Source organism: Bos grunniens, chromosome 23 (assembly GCF_055505025.1).
Source record: "Bos grunniens cultivar Pamir isolate PY7600 chromosome 23, Bosgru_T2T1.0, whole genome shotgun sequence".
Taxonomy (NCBI): Eukaryota; Metazoa; Chordata; class Mammalia; order Artiodactyla; family Bovidae; genus Bos; species Bos grunniens.
The window spans coordinates 29402617-29418477 of NC_141187.1; positions in this window are offsets into that span (position 1 = coordinate 29402617).

Here is a 15861-nt window from a genome sequence, read left to right on the forward strand (position 1 = left end):
AACAAGAATTATGTGGAATATAGTTGTGGTTGATGTGGGTTTTCAATATTGGTAGCATATATTAAGCAGGTCCCAATATTGATTGGACCTCCTGGAGAAGGCAATGGCACCCCACTCCAGTACTCTTGCCTGGAAAATCCCATGGATGGAGCAGCCTAGTAGGCTGCAGTCCATGGGGTCGCTAAGAGTCGGACACGACTGAGCGACTTCACTTCACTTTCAATATTGATTATCCCAAATTCTCGGGGTCCTACATCAAGGTGTTCATCAACACGTTACCAATCACAGAATTCTATTCTGCCGTTGGTCCTTAAACCTGCACAGTTGTTAAAATTATATATATATTAAAAAACAGGAACCTTGTCTATTTGTCACCCCTTGTATCTCTCGAATCTAGAACAGTCCCAGTGCATAGTAGGGGTTCAATAAGTAGGGGTTGACCATAGGCTGGCACAGTGCTTTCAAAAAGCAATTTGAAAACATGTAGGCTGCCAGTGTGCTCCGTCGCCGCAGCTGTGTCTGACTCTTTTTGACCCTATTGACTGTTGCCTGCCGGGCTTCTGTGTCCATGGGATTCTCCAGGCAAGAACACTGGGTGGGTTGCCACGCCCTCCTCCAGGGGATCTTCCTGATCCAGGGATTGAACCTGCATCTCCTGTGTCTCCTGCACTGCAAGTAGATTCTTTACTCACTGAATCACCTGGGAAGCCCCCCAGACATGTATGACAAGCCTTAAAAATATTCATGCGAAACTTTCCTGGTGATCCAGTGGTTAAGACCACCATGTAATCCAGGCGACCCTGGCCCAGGAAGTAGTATCCCACATGCGGGCACAGTTAAGCCAGTGCACTGCAGCTACTGAGCCCTGGAGCTCCTGGACCCACCCACAGCTAGAGAGTCAGGGTGCCACAACAAAAGATCCTGCCAGGACTGAGACCTGATGCAGCCCCCACAAAAAAATGTTCATGTTCTTTGACCCAGTAATTTTTACTCAAGAAATCCATCATTTTAAAATAAAATAGAGAATAATGTTTAGGTATGCAAATTTTATTTAAAAAAAATGTTGGCCATGCCAGGTGGCTTAGCAGTATCTCAGTTCCCCAACCAGGCATCGAAACTGGGCCTGTGCAGTGAAAGCTCTGAATCCCAACTAGACCACAGAGGAACACCCTCAGGGTAAGAATATTAATCAAGGAATTCCCTGGTGGTCCAGTGGTTAAGACTAGGCACTCTCACTGCTGTGTCCTGAGTTCAGTCCCCGGTTGGGGAACTGAGATCCTACAAGCCATGAGGGCAACCAAAAATAAAAAATAAATTAATCAAACTTTATTTGTAAAGGTAGAAAAAAGATACAGAAGAGTGGGATTACGCTTTTTTTTTTTGAAATAGTATACAGCTGGTAAAAAAGTTTTTAAGGAGAGTTTATAATATATACAGTTATTTATTGATTATAATGAAGTTTTAAAAAATAAGATTCAAAATAATTCATAATGCATAACTACAGCTATGCAGTCCTGTATAGACACGCAAATACATGGGAAGCAGTTTGTGCAACTGAGCGTAGCTAAGAAGTGACGATCTGCCAAAGAGCTCACCATGTCCCTCCCCGTGGAGACATTAGCTGGTTTCATATCTTTCTGCTTTTGTTTATTTTTGTATATTGTTTGTGACTGCACAAGGTTTACTTTTTAAATATGATTAGTTAGTTAGCCAGTTACTGTTGTCTGTGCTGGGTCTTCACTGCTCAACGGGTTTTCTCTAGTTGCGGGAGCTGGGGCTCCTCTCTGCTTGTGGTGCACGGGCCTCTCATTGTGGCGGCTTCTCTTCTTGGGGAGCAGGGCTCTAGGGTGAGCAGGCTTCGGTACTTGTGGCACAGGTGCTCAGGAGTTTCGGCTCCTGGTCTCTAGAGCACAGGCTCAGTAGTTGTGGTGCATGGCCTTAGTTGCTCCAAGGCATGTGGGATCTTCCTGGATTAGAGACCAAAGCCCTGTCTCCTGCATCAGCAGGCAGATTCTTTACCACTGAGCCACTAAGGAAGCCCCTGACTTTTCTAATGGGATAGAATACTTATTATAATGTATTAAAACGTGCAAAATAAGTTTTAATGAAAAAATTCAACTCTCCTTTCCCAACTCACCTTGGAACATCTCTCCTCTGACATCTAGGGCAGAAATCCCTACTGATGGTCCTCCAGGGGAAAGAATTGAACTCTTCCCCCGCAATCCGTGATCCATTCTTGGATTTGGAAGTCAGCTGAGCAATGAAGGCAACACTAAGAATGCCATCTATTCTTGGGCTTCCCTGGTGGTTCAGATGCTAAAGAATCTGCCTACAATGCAGGAGACCTGGGTTCGATCTCTGTGTCAGGATGATCCTCTGGAGAAGGAAATGGCACAAAGCACTCCAGTATTCTTGCCTGAAGAATTCTACGGTCAGAGGAGCCTGGCGGGCTATAGTCCATGGGGTCCCAAAGTGTTGGACATGACTGAGAGATTTTCACTCACTCGTAAGATCTTACCATCAACTATTGATTACTGATTGTTACCTAATTTTAATCTCACCACACCTGAGAGGGTAGAATGGATTCTTTCATTTTCATAGCTTGAGGATCTGAGTCCCTGAGATACTAAATGTGTGGCCTGGATTCCCAGAAAATGTTGACCTTGAAACTTAGATGACTCTGGACTTCCTGGGAAGCCCACCTAGGCACCACCTGGGTGACAGATGAGTGAGTCATTCAGCCATGGAGTGTGGGTCCTAGCGTTCTTGGAGGGGTCTACAGTTTTCCACCTGAAGACTCCTGCACATACTAAAACTATATTCTCTCTCTCTTCCTTCCATGTCAAGCAGGCTTTTCTTTAAAAATGCAAAGATAACTTCCCTAATATTAAGGCCAACCCGAGTCCCCCTACCCCCACTCCACCCCATGACTCATCTCAATTGCTAATCTAAATTTCAGTGAAACTACCCTCAGGGTTGTAGTTGAGCATGTGGATCCAGGACAGAAGGTATTTGGGCATTTGGACTTGGCTGATCTGGAAGGCAGTCCTGAAAGTTGAAATTTTATTCTAGATGGACTTTGGGAAGGGATGGAAATGCCTGATGAGAGAAGACAAGTGAGAAGATTTCAAAAGCAAAGCCCAGTGAGTTCTGGGTTCCAACAAAAGGACTTGGAAAACCTGCCAGCCATTCTTGGCTTATACTTTTGAGTTTCAATTCCTTCTCAATTATAGACCATTCTTTTGGCAAACATGTACTAAATATCTACTATGTGATGGCTGCTGCTTTTAGAAGGTACTGGGGCTGATGGAACCTCACTCTCCTGGCACTCAAGGTTGGCTCAGTTTTGCTCAGCCTAACACGGGTAAGGAAGTTTTAACACAAATGGTAAGGGCAACCTGCACAGGTGCCTTGTGGACATATATGTAGACTGGCAGCTTTGAGCAAGGAGTTACAAAAACCTTATAAAAGAGACAGCATATGAGCTGCATTTTGAGTATAAGTAGGAACCCAATGGACACCCAGAAGAAATGAACACGCTTCATAATCCAGGACATGCATTCCTTTGCCTAGGCCAGGACAGGACTCAGACTAAGCTGACTGGGGAGCCTTGCCAGTTTCTTTCCTGGCAAGAAAGTATGCCCCCAACATCTGACTGCTCAGGAATCACAGTTACTAAATATTGAGATGAGGAGTGGGCAGGGCGGGGCTGGATCTGAACAGGAAAATTCTGCTGCAGGGATTGTTAAAATGCAAAGCCCTGGGCCCTCACCCCTGGAGTTCTCATCAGTAGGTCTGGGATAGGTCCTGAAAACTGCATCCCAGCTGATGCCAGTGTAGCCTGTTTTGGGGCTGCACTTTGAGAACTATACTAGAACCACTTTCCTGCAGGAAGAGCAAGGGTTTATGAGTCTAGTTTGGTTTCTAATATCAGAAGGGAGCTATGAGGTATGGAATAAACCAGACCACACCTGACCCACCCTGGCACTGCACGCCTACCCCAGTGACCCAGTGTTTGATTGCCTTGGGGTCACAAGAGCTGCAAACAGCCAGGAAGGGACCAGATTTGGAGGTCGGAGAGGGTGCCCGGGAAGCAGAGCTCGACACTCAGCACCTGGGGCTGCTGCAGCTCCACAGACTGGCTCCTGCGCCCTCAGGTCCTTCCTCACCCCTCAGGACGCTGACTTCCAGGCCTTCCTCTTACTCTACCTCAAATGTTTGGGCCTCTGATGACAGAGGAGCTCTGTCTGGATCTTTCTGATCCAGACAGGGGAACATAAGGTGACAGACATGGACAAACTTACAGGTTAACAGAATGGGCTAATAACGAGGGCCCTGAAAGTGTGGGCAAATGGCTTCAGTCAGGTGTCCTAGGAGAAACACCAGAGAGTCACGTTGGTCTAGGAGTGTGACTCTCGCTTCGGGTGTGAGAGGTCCTGGCTTCAAATCCTGATCGAGCCCACATCCTTTTGGGCTTCCCTGATGGCTCGGACAGTAAAGAATCTGCCTGCAATGCAGGAGACCTAGGTTTGATCCCTGGGTTGGGAAGATCCCCTGAAGAAGGACATGGAAACCCACTCCAGTATTCTTGCCTGGAGAATCCCCCACGAACAGAGGAGCCTGGCAGGCTACAGTCTATGGGCTGCAAAGAGTTGGACATGACTGAGCGACTAAGCACACAAGAGAAACACCAAAGTTATTTATCTAACTTTTGAGACTTTGACATGGACGCTAGAGGGCGATCTGAGATTGCTGAAACTACAAATGTTGGTCCAACCACCCAAAGAATGCTTTGTAGGCTCGGCGAGCATGCTCAGTCATGTCCCACTCTTTATGAGGCTGCCAGGCTGCCAGACTCCTATGTCTGTGGGAACCCAGGCAAGAATACTGGATTGGGTTGTCATTTCCTCCTCCAGGGGATCTTCCTAACCCAGGGATTGAACCGGGGTCTCCTACATCGGCAGGAGGATTCTTTATCACTGAGCCACCTGGGAAACTCCTAGATTGGGCTTTTCTGCTTAAATCAAAAATTTGTCAAATACTATTAAAAAAAATAATAATTTTTTAAAGTGGGAATTGCCTGGCAGTCTAGTGGTTAAGGGGCTTCCCTGGTGGCTCAGATGGTAAATAATCTGCCTGCAGGAGACTCACGTCTGATACTTGGGTCGGGTATGGCTACCCACTTCGGTATTCTCACCTAGAGAATTCTAGGGACAGAGGAGCCTGGCAGGCTACAGTCCTTGGGGTCGCAAAGAGCCAGACACGAATGAGCGACCTTCACTTTCACTTTCACCAGTGGTTAAGACTTGGCCCCTTCACTGCTGTGGGCTGGTTAGGGTCTCTGGTCTGGGAACTAAGATGCCACAAGTCACACAGCTAGGCCAAAAGAATAAAAATAAAATAGCCAATTTCCTTGACCAAACAACTTTCATATGTTGATTAATCGTGCCCTTATTTTACCTTTTAATCAATGAAAGACAGATATGTAAAGAAAGAAAATGCAACTAAAAGAAAAACAACATACTCAATCAAAATGGTAGTAATAATTCAAGGAATAATATATCTATTTTCATACCTTAATCTATCTTTCTTCCAGTTTTATTGAGATATAATTGACGTACAGTAGTACTGTACACATTTAAGATGTAGAGCATACTGATTTGACTTACATATGTTATGAAATGATTATCAGAGAATGATATAATTTTGAGACATTAAAAAACCCTCAATTCAGTTCAGCTCAGTCACTCAGTCATGTCTGACTGTTTGCGACCCCATGAATTGCAGCATGCCAGGCCTCCCTGTCCATCACCAGCTCCCAGAGTCTACCCAAACCCATGTCCATCGAGTCGGTGATGCCATCCAACCACCTCATCCTCTTTCGTCCCCTTCTCCTCCTGCCCTCAATCCCTTCCAGCAACAGAGTCTTTTCCAATGAGTCAACTCTTCCCATGAGGTGGCCAAAGTACTGCAGTTTCAGCTTCAGCATCAGTCCTTCCAATGAACACCCAGGACTGATCTCCTTTAAGATGCACTGGTTGGATCTCCTTGCAGTCCAAGGGCCTCTCAAGAGTCTTCTCCAACACCACAATTCAAAAGCACCAATTCTTCAGCGCTCAGCTTTCTTCACAGTCCAACTCTCACATACATACATGACCACTGGAAAAACCATAGCCTTGACTAGACGGACCTTTGTTAGCAAAGTAATATCTTTGCTTTCGAATATGCTATCTAGGTTGGTCATAACTTTCCTTCCAAGGAGTAAGTGTCTTTTAATTTCATGGCTGCAATCACCATCTGCAGTGATTTTGGAGCCCCCCCAAAAAAAGTCTGACACTGTTTCCACTGTTTCCTCATCTATTTCCCATAAAACCTTAATAAAGGTACAAATTCTTCAAGTTATTTTTCAGTTTTCTCAGTTCCATTTTTCTCCTTTGGAATTATCTTTTACTTTATATTTTGATTTGGTTCAAAATTCAAATGCTTCAAAAAGGCTAGGAGTCTCTTTCACTCTTGTCCCATCCCTAACAGGCAACCACTGATCAGATTTCTTGTTTATTCCTCCAAAGACATTTCATGTATATGCAAGCAAACAGAAATCTATACATATGTATTCTTTCCCCCTTCATATAAGATTTAATATATGCTTTTTTGCAACTTGCCTTTTTTTATGTTTAACAAGATACCATGAATATACAAGTGCTTCCTATGGCTTCATTTTTTGTTCTTTTTTGTTTGTTTTGGTCTGTACCAGGAGGCATGTGGGATCTTAGTTCCCCCACTAAGGATCCAACTAATAACCCCTGCAATGGAAGCAGAGAGTCTTAACTCCTGAATCTCCAAGGAAGTTCTTTTATTTTTTAAAAAATTTCTTATGGTACTTTATTTATAGATATGCAGTGTTTCTTAACCAGTTCCCTACTTGTAGGCATCTGGATTTTTTTCTTTTAAAGTGAATACAACAACATATAATTTTGATTACAGTCATTTTGCAGATATGCCAGTGTGTTTTTGGATATAGTCCTAGAAGTGGTACTGCTGGGTGTATGGGGTTTAAAAACTTGGACAGAGATTGTCATATGCCCTTTGAGAAAACATTACGAGTTTACAATCCCATCTGTAATATATTTGAATACCTGTTTTGGTATGGTTATTTTTTAAACTATGAGAATATATGTGTGTGTATGTGTGTGTGTGCTTAGTTGAGTCCAATTCTTTGCGACCCCTTGAACTGTAGCCGGCTGGGCTCCTCTGTCCATGGAATTTTCCAGGCAAGAATACTGGACTGGGTTACCATTTCCTCCTCCAGGGGATCTTCCGAACCCAGGGATCGAACACTGGTCTCCTGCATCTCCTGCATTGGCAGGCGGATTCTTTACCACTGAACCACCTGGGAAGCCCATGGAAATATGCAGGGATACATATTTGGAAGCCATCTGTGTATAGATGATATTTAAAATTCTGGGACTGGATAGAACTAGAGCAATTAGGAAGTTAGTAAGAACAGAATAAGAAGCCCAGGTAAAGCTCTTAAACACGCCAAAATTTACAGCAAAAGGAGCCAGCAAAGGAGATTGAGAAGGAACAGCCAGCGTGGTAAGAAGAAAGCTGGAACAGTATGTCATAGCTTTAAGGGTGCATGGGGTGGGGGTGGGAAGTTGGATCATAAATTCATACAATCACTCTGGAGAACAATTTGGCATCTCATGGTAAAGATGTGCAATAATTCCACTCCTACAGACATATTCTAGAGTGACACATAGGGCCCAAGGAGATAAAAGCTCACTGCAGGCAGCAGATCTGCCATAAAAAAAAAAAAAAAAAAAAACAAAGGAAAAGTCAATGAAAAGTATAAAGAGAGATAAATTGTAGCATATTCATACCATTCCCCAGGTGGCTCTGTAGTAAAGAATCTGCCTGCCAATGCAGGAGACACAGGAAACAAGAGTTCTATCCCTGGATTGGGAAGATCCCCTGGAGGAGGAAACGGCAACCTACTTCAGTATTTTTGCCTGGAGAATCTCCTCGACAGAGGAGCCTGGCGGGCTACAGTCTATGGGGTCGAAAAGTCACGACTGAGGGACTGAGCATGCATTCATACCATGGCTATTATCCGGCAATGAAAACAAATGAACTACTCGTATAAGCATGGTTCATCTCATATACAATGTTAACTAAAAAAGTAAGCTACAGAATGATAGATTAACAGGAAACAATTTAAAGAGTCTTTCTACACAGGGTCTGGGCTGCCACATGCAGGATCTTTTTAGTTGCAACAGGCAAACTCTCAGCTGGCAAGCATTGGGAGAGCAGACTAAAGTCACTGGACCACCAGGAAATTCCCCAGAGTCTTAGAACATGCCAAACAAAAGGATCTAGTAAATCCTTTTTACTAAAAATCCTTAGTAAGATAAAAGCATACATCAAATTCAAGACACACACACACATCCCAGGCCATCCTGGCCAGGAAAATGTTAACTGAAACATGAATATCAAAACCACAAATAAGACTGTCTGCATAAGTTTCTACTGTTTACTATGTATATCACATATAGCAAGTAATATTAAAAATGTTACAAACTGACCAACCTGGTGACTCTATAAACTTTTTTACAATTCTTTCTCTATTCTATTCTTCCAACTAGAATTACTTTGTAAAAAAAATTGTGGAGTAAATCCAGAAGAACTGAACAAAATAAAGGGAAGAGTTGCCAAATGTGGGGAAGGCTGATGAGAGGTAAAGAAAGATGAGGACATGGACATCTCCACTAGAATTAACAACACTTTGCTAGTGACCTTGACCGGAAGGACTTCCTTGAGGAATGTGAGCAGAAACCAAACGAAGTGACTGAAACCAAGAAAGAAGGATGAAGTAAGGACCACAGGCACAAATAAGCCTTGGGTGTCAAACTCTGGGGGTGGGTGGGGCAGGCAGGACTGGGAGGCGGGGTTGGATTCTGAGCATTCTTTGGATCCAGAGCCTAGAGAAAGGGAATTAACATTTATTTAGCTCTTTCCACAATCTTCAGAGACATCTTCTGAAATAGGTTTTACAAACTGAAGAATGAATTCCTCCAATAGCTCCTGGGTCCCTCAGAGAAATGAAGTACTTCGGCCTGGTTTCTGAATACAAAGACAATAATGTGAAGTTCCTGGGGGCTAGCTAGAAACTTACGCTCTGGGCCATTTTTCTCAATAATGTGTGAAAAATCAGTAGATTTTGCATACCTGAAGCATTAAAAAAAAAAAGTGGGGGGGGTCCTTGCTGGAATGTTTGCTATACGAGTATCTGACAAAGGATTTGTATCCAGAGTATATAAACAACTTCTATGACTTGATAATAAAAAGACAAAAACAACACAAATGAGTAAAACACTTAAATAGGGACTTTACAAGTGTAAGTATGGTGAACACTTTAGTGAATCTATTGATGATTTTTAACAAATACATGCAGCTGTGTCATCCACAGCCCTTTTCACAATATAGAATGTTCCGCCTCAAAGAAAGAAAAGAAAAGAAAAAAAGACTGTTGCCTTCACCTTAGAACATCCCCTTTGCTCCCTTTCATTTTCACTCATCTGGTAACTATCACCATAGAGTCGTTTTGCCTGTTTTAAACTTCATACAAAGGCACTCACAGAGTATGGCCTTCTCTGTGTCTGGCTTATAATAAAGATACATGAATTGAAATTCATATGTGAAAAAGTTCAGGAAAAAAAAAGTCAGGGGAAAATACAAAGTCAAAACTTAGAAATCACTGGCTTCCCTGTAGCTCGGTGAGTAAAGAATCTGCTTGCAATGTGGGTCAGAAAGATCCCTTGGAGAAGGAAATGGCAACCCATTCCAGTTATTCTTGCCTGGAGAATCCCATGGACAGAGGAGCCTGGCAGCCTACAGTCCATGGGGTGACAAGAGTCAGACACAACTTGGTGACTAAACCACCACCACATACCCATCAGAAAAGCTAAAAGTAAAATGTTGGCAAAAATATGAAATAACCTGAACTCTTATCCATTGCCTATAGGAATATAAAACAATCACTTTAGAAATTAAGTTATGGATCTTCAAAGAAAATAAAACAACAAAGACTTTATGGCCAGTGTTTACATTCCTTGGTATTTACTCAAGAAAAATGAAGATATACGTCCCTGAGAACCATATATAAGAATGTTCTTAGTTGCTTTATTTGTAGTATCCAAAAACTGGGAATACCCTCAAATGTCCAAAAATCGTGGTCCAGTCTGCAAAGGAATGTGCTATACTGTGCTCAGTCGCTTCAGTTGTATCCATCTCTGAGTGACGCTATGGACTATAGTGTGCCAGGCTCCTCTGTCCATGGGATTCTCCATTCAAGAATACTGGAGTATGTTGCCATCCCTCCTCCAGAGGATCTTCCCAACCCAGGGATCAAACCCATGTCTCTTAGGTCTCCTGCATTGGCAGGCAGGCTCTTTACCACTAGTGCCACCTGGGAAGCCCAGCAAGGGAATACTACTCAGCAATTAAAGCGAAGACCTACTGATGCCTATAACAACATGGATCCAATATCTATGGATCACAGAGATGTTATGCCAGATGCAAAAAGCCAGACACAGAGAAGGATACTCTGTGAGTGCATTTGTATGAAGTTTTAAAACAGGCAAAACGACTCTATGGTGACAGTCACTAGATCAGGGAAAATGAAAGGGAGCAAAGGGGATGTTCAGCATTCTATAGAACGGTGAAGGCAACATTCTATATTTTGATAGGGCTCTGGATGACACAGCTGCATGTATTTGTTAAAAACTGTCAATAGATTCACTGAAGTGTTCTATTCATAAATACATAAATCCTACCTCAATTTACACGTGTTTGTAATTTAAAAAAAAATTGTTTCTGTTTTGTTTTGGTTGTGCTTTGAGGCATGCCTGCCACTTCCTAATTTCCCATATCAAACCCAACCCTGGCAGTGAAACAAGGAGTCCCAACCACTGGATCTCCAGGGAATTCCCTACCAGGAATTTAAGATCACTGTCTCCTTTAATCTTCACAGTGTTCCTGTGAAGAGGAACTTTCCATTTCAGAGATCTATACCTGAGATTCCAGGGTTTAAATAATCAGTCTACAACACTGCCCAGGAGCAAAGCTGGATGGGTACCCAGGACTCTTCCCTCCTGCTGCTGCTGCTGCTAAGTCGCTTCAGTCGTGTCCAACTCTGTGCAACCCCATAGACGGCAGCCCACCAGGCTCCCCCATCCCTGGGATTCTCCAGGCAAGAACACTGGAGTGGGTCGCCATTTCCTCCTCCAATGCATGAAAGTGAAAAGTCAAAGTGAAGTCCCTCCAAGCCTGTCCTATTTCCATGATCCCATCTCAGGACCCCAAAGAAGGAGGAAGACTTTGAATGGGTGGTGAGACTGGGGATAATGAATCAGCTGCATATGCACAGAAAGAGTGGAGAAGCCTCCTCTCTCCCCTCCCCCATCCCCTCCAAGGAACTAAACTCATCCCCTCTGACTCACCCGGCACCCCACTCTCTACAATGGCTAGAACTGGGAATGAAGGAAGAAGAAATTGCTTTTGCATTTTGTGGGCCCTTCTCCTCCTGGGGTCTCTGCCTTTCCACCTTTTATGCCCCACACTGGTCCATCCACTTCACAACTGAGTGCCTACTGAGTGCCAAGAGCTGTGCTTGTCTCTGGGGGTAAGCAAAGGAGTAAGACAGCTCCTGCTCTCAAAGAGTTTACTGTCTAGGGGAAATGAAGACACTAGAGAAGGTTGCAATAATCTTCTGTGTTCAAATTGGGTGCCATCCCTATCATTGGAGGGAGGGTGCTTAGTATCTTCAGTCGTGTCTGACTCTTTGCAACCCATGGACTGTTGCCTACCAGGCTCCTCTGTCCATGGGATTCTCCAGGCAAGAATACTAGAGTGAGTTGCCATGCCCTCCTCCAGGGGATCTTACTGACCCAGGGATCAAACTTGAGTCTCCTGCATTGGTAGGCGGGTTCTTTACCACTAGTGCCACCAGGGAGGACAGGGACAATCCAGGGAAGGTCACCTGGATAGAGCTGACACAGAGGGTATGATAGGTTCCAGAACTCTACTGGAGTTCAAGTCTGGACACAGGTAAATAATGTCTTTCTGACTGAATTATTTTCAGGCTTCCTGAGAGATGAGCAAGCTCATTCCAGAACAAGGAAGACAGGTGGGGTGAAGAGACCATTTCCCAAGGACATAGGCCCAGGTCACTTCTCCTAGTTACTACTGCCTACCCACACTTCACACCTGTAGGTCCAACCTTCTTCCAAACCTCTCAAAGCCCTTGACTACATTCTGTGGTGTTCAGCATGGGTACCATGACCTTAGCCAGCTGCAGCACCAGACTACTGAGGAACAAAGTAGCAGTGATCCTGGCTGAATTACTAGGGGAGGTGAAGTCCCTTTGAGGCAGAGATAAACTTGGCAGTTCAGCCTCATTACAAGCTTTAATTATAATTCCAAATGGTCTACAGACCCGTGAAAGATCACTCAACTGATTAGCCATAACATCTACAGCTGATAAAGACACAGGGACAGAGGTGTTCTTTAAAATGGAAACTTTGGAGACTGGAGACAGTTTCCTTAATTGTAAACATAATCTGACAATGTAAATGAAAATACCTACCACCCTCTGACCCAGCAATCTACAGTGGGGAATATCTCCTATAGAGATATCATGTTAAGAACATTTAAGGATGTTTATTGTAGATTTATTTGTAGTATTGAACTGGAAACAGACCAAATGTTCATCAGGTGAAAGACTTGATAAATTGTGATACACCCATATTATAGACTGATGTGCAGTTATTAAAAAGAGGAGTTTATATACACAGAGGGACATCTAGGAATTGCAGACTATTATGAACAGTAGGTTCACATTATTAATGAACTCAGGTTCGATTTTCGGGTCTAAAAGATCCCCTGGAGAAGGAAATGGCAACCTGCTCTAGTATTTTGCCTGGAAAAGTCCATGGACAGAGAAACCTGGTGGGCTACAGGCCACAGAGTCAGAGACAACTGAGCGACTGAACACATGAACAGTATTAGCCTATTTCTGTAAGAAGAAGAACAACAAAAAAAACCTCAGATATGTAGACATATGCTTGTATGTCATTAAAGAAACATTTGGAGGGATACAGTGCAGACTTAATGCAGTTACCTCCTGGTGGTGGTAACAGAATATATTTGTTACCTTTGCTTTTCAACTTCTTCTCCTGGCTTCCCCTTCCTCTTACTCTCACCTCTCTATCTCCCAGCAGACTACAAGCAGAGAGCTGACTCCTAGATTTGAGGTAACACTATCTGGATTTGGGAAAAGAAGATTTCAGTTTGCAGACCTCACAGGAGAGGTCATAGGGTCAGTTGTTGAGAAGAAGGGGGTTGGTTTACTGTGAGCAGTGGAAAATGAGTAAATTGAGATACAGGGGGATATTTTCCCAAACTGGACAAAGCCTGAAACCTTCTCTCTTCAGCCCTCCATTCTTTCCCTTTCTTCTTTCTGCCTTGACAGAAGCCAGAAGTTAAACTAGGTGGTTTGCTACCGTGGTTTAGAGCAAGACTTCATTGGTCCCCATCAGCTGTTTCAGCTAGTTCTCCCAACCAGTGAGGTGATGGCTGGGCTGACAGCAGCAAGACCACCACCACAGCTTTAGGGAACCTTGCCAGGCCAGCCACACTTGGCAGGGAGTAGTGGCCCTCACCTGCCCTCCCTGGGTCACGCTCTATAACCAGATGCCTGCATTTGTCTTTGTGCAGGTTCTAGACATTGCCCTCATAATAAAGGATTATGTGGAGAGTTTGTTAGCCCAGCTCTAAATTCATTTGGAGGCCTTGCTTTTTAATGACTCCCTAAGACCCAAGAGGACTTCCCTGTAGCTCAAATGGTAAAGAATCTGCCTGCAATGCAGGAGACCAGGGTTCGATCCATGGGTGGAGAAGAACCCCTGGAGAAGGGAACAGCAATCCACTCCAGTATTCTTGCCTGGAGAATTCCATGGACAGAGAAGCCTAGCAGGCTATAATTGGAGTCACAAAGAGTCAGAAACGATTGAGCGATTCACACACACACAAAGACCCAAGAAGGGCTTCCCAGGTGGCGCTAGTGGTAAAGAACCTGCCTACCAATGCAGGAGACTCGAGTTTGATCCCTGGGTTGGGAAGATCCCCTGGGGGAGGGCATAGCAACCCACTCCAGTATTCTTGCCTGGAGAATCCCATGGACAGAGGAGCCTGGGATCGCATGGGATCGCAGAGTCGGACACAACTGAAGCAACTGAGCATGCACCATGCACGCACAAGACCCAAGAGAGTGGAGGAGCCAGGTCTGATGACTCAATTGGCTTGCAGTCTCCTCTGGGCCTGCAGAGAGCTGGTCTGGGCAGAAGTGAAGCTACCTACCCTTCAGGTTTAACAGGAGGGTGGGGATGGGAGGGGAGGGTGCCTCAGCCTTGCCAGCCTCAGCACCCCAAGACATAGCTGGAAGGAACTGCAGACAAACTTAACTTTCCACTAAGGTTCTGGGTCGGACTCCAGGCAAGCACAGGACTGATCTGGCTCAGATGTCTGGCTGCCAGCCAACCAGGCACCCAGGCACCCTCCCCTCCCATCTCTCCCTCTGGTATGGGACTCTTGCCAAGAAACATACCGCTTAGAGCAATCAGATTACTGATTGTAATCTCAAAAGGGTATTGTTGAGTTGGGGGAAAGGCAGAAGGTGTTTTAGGGGCTGCTGGGAAGACAGCAGTGCAGGGGCCACATGAGAAGGGATTCTGAGAGCCTAGAGGGTGGCGAGCGAGGCAAGGAGCATTGCTGTAGATTTCCTAGGTCTGCCCCTCCCCCTCCTCTGGGAGGCTGTCTTCTTGGCAGACAGCAGATAGATGCATGACAAAGGGACCCTGATGGCTCTGTCTTGGGGGTTGGGGAGATGGCTGGGGAGGGGCCCCTCCTGGTCCAAAGCACATCTCCCCACCCCCACCAGGTCCCTTAATCTATCAGGTTTTTTTGGCAGTTAGTGGCTTAGAGGCAAATATAGCTCCAGTTTTGCTGTCCTGTAGATCTTTCATCAGACCTATGGGAAGTCTTGAAATGCACACATATATTAGTTGCCCAAAAAGTACTCACAGATGAGCTGGAACTGGGGCTATGTGATACGAATTTAGGAGAGAGTTAAGAAAAAAAAAACAGGCTCAAAAGATTCCTAGATACGACCAAGGTGAAGACAGCAGGCCACAGTCAAGAGGACCCCCAGCACCTCAGAAGGCAGATGCTGAGCAAATAGCCTCAGACAGGGCGGGGATGTAGAGATGTCTAAGTCGACAGAGGTCCATGCTCCAGGCTCAGGATTCTGGCCTTCCAAGGTGTATGGAGCTCTGGTTCACAGCCTTTCCGGAGTCCCCCCAATTCACCTCGGGGCCTTCATTTGGGGCAAGTTTGGGGAGCAGACAGACAAACATCATTCCTAGCAGACAGGCAATCTGAAAGCTATTCTCTTGCAAACAGAGAATAAGCACTAAGCCTTCAGTGTGAGCCCTCAGGACCAGCCCAGACCCTGTGGGAGAGCTTAGGTCAGGCTTCTTGCACCTCCACCCCAAGTCGCTCTCCTCTTCCTCCTCATCTTTTTGCCAGCCCCCCTAAACAAGGCCTGGGGGGCGGGGGGAGGGGTAGAAGATGAGGCTGAATGCCTGCGTCCTCTAGAGGGGGACGGGATACCTAGGCCCCAGTGGGCGGCCCTGTCTGAGGCTCACAGTCTTTGAGGGGTTGGTGGGGGGGTGGTTGCTGCAGGAGCTCTTTTAGCTGCTCTGAGGGGGATTCTTAGGAGGGGATTGGGGCTGGGGGTTGGGG